This window comes from Poecilia latipinna, unplaced genomic scaffold, assembly GCF_001443285.1.
Source record: "Poecilia latipinna isolate Pla-1442-1.1 unplaced genomic scaffold, P_latipinna-1.0 Scaffold528, whole genome shotgun sequence".
Classification (NCBI taxonomy): domain Eukaryota; kingdom Metazoa; phylum Chordata; class Actinopteri; order Cyprinodontiformes; family Poeciliidae; genus Poecilia; species Poecilia latipinna.
In genome coordinates, this window is record NW_015113144.1 from 286883 (window position 1) to 288171 (window position 1289).

Below are 1289 nucleotides of genomic sequence, written 5' to 3' on the forward strand. Positions count from 1 at the left end.
ATATATATATATATATAAATGTATACTTTTTTTGCCATACTTTTTATTCTTTTGCGCTGCAGTCGCGGAGAAAGTTCGAAACGCTTCCAAGGAAATCAGAAAGACGCGGCGGGCGCGACGGAAAGGAGTGAAAGCGGAACGTGTTTTGCGCTTCAAAACCAAACAACAACAACAAACAGACAGGAGTTACTCACCTCTCCGTGGCGAGAATCCGCTTCTACTGAAGACGGCTGCTTCCTTTCCGGTGTTTTCTTCTCCCTCCCCCCTTCTTCTTCTTTTTTTTATTATCCTCTAAACAAACCGAAAACTTTTCTGCGGAGTTGGGAGTATCATCGGTGCGGCACCGGCCCTTTCTGGACGAACACGCAGCCGCAACCGAGAGATAACGTTGAGACGCGTTTTTTTGGAGAGGTGGGGTGGAGGGAAAAGAGACAGAAAAAAAGAAAAAAAAAAAGAAAAAGAAAAAAGAAGTAGTTAACACCTCCTCTGGTTTGTTAGTTTGCCACAGCGCAACCGGAGAGTAGGACGAGGGGAGAGTAAGGGACTTAGAAAGAGAGAGAGAGGCTGACTTTCCACCACAGACACGCTGTAAAGTGGGTATCAATGGCACGATCGCTCACAGAGAGGGACGACCAGTGAGGAAAGGAGCGGCGGAGCCGGCGAGAGAGAGCGCTGGATCGCAGAAACGGTGGCAGGCAGTGGTGTGAGGGGAGGGTGGCGGTGCTGCTGCTGCTGCGGAGGAGGAGGAGGAAGAGGAGAGGTGTGGGGAGGAGGGGAGTCACAGTGCTCAACAGCGACGTGTGTAAGGCTGGAGCTGAGCAGAGAGCGTGGGGGTGGATGAGGAGGGACGTGGAGGGAGACGGGAGGGGAGGGGAGGAGGGCGACCGGGGGTCCAGGGCGCACCGAGGTGCAGTGCTGCCGCGCAGCGCTCGGGTTGCTCAGTGCCGTACGAAAGCACAGAGAAGGAAAACCTCACAAAACAAAACATTTTTTTTTATCTAAGAATCACCCGATTCTTTTTTTTTTTCCTCCTCATCTCAACTGTTGTCCATAATTGCAGACAAACCAGCGCCCTAAACCGAGCAAGAGCAAACCTTACGGATTAAAGCACTCACATATTTAATAGAGTAAACATGAGAATAAAATTTAAATCAAAAAACAATAATAAAAACATTTTAAATCTTGTGTGGACTGTAACTGGGTTGTTTCCCCCCCGCTCCTTTGCTGTCTGGCGTTTCGTTCCCCTGGGTGATTTCCACTGCGCTTTGTGCGCAAAGTGAATGAATTAT

General features: G+C 49.4%; 1 protein-coding gene across 4 annotated transcripts in view; it reads right to left on the reverse strand.

Annotated features, from left to right (window-relative positions):
• rnf220a (ring finger protein 220a) overlaps positions 1–739 on the reverse strand; it is a 207197-nt gene extending 206458 nt beyond the window's left edge. The window contains exon 1 of one of the 4 annotated variants that reach the window (XM_015040807.1): positions 195–739. The gene's annotated coding sequence lies outside the window, so the exon portion shown is untranslated. The remainder of the gene's footprint in view (positions 1–194) is intronic. The other 3 variants (XM_015040806.1, XM_015040809.1, XM_015040808.1) reach the window with 3 other exon arrangements.
• Between the last annotated feature and the right edge of the window lie 550 nt (positions 740–1289).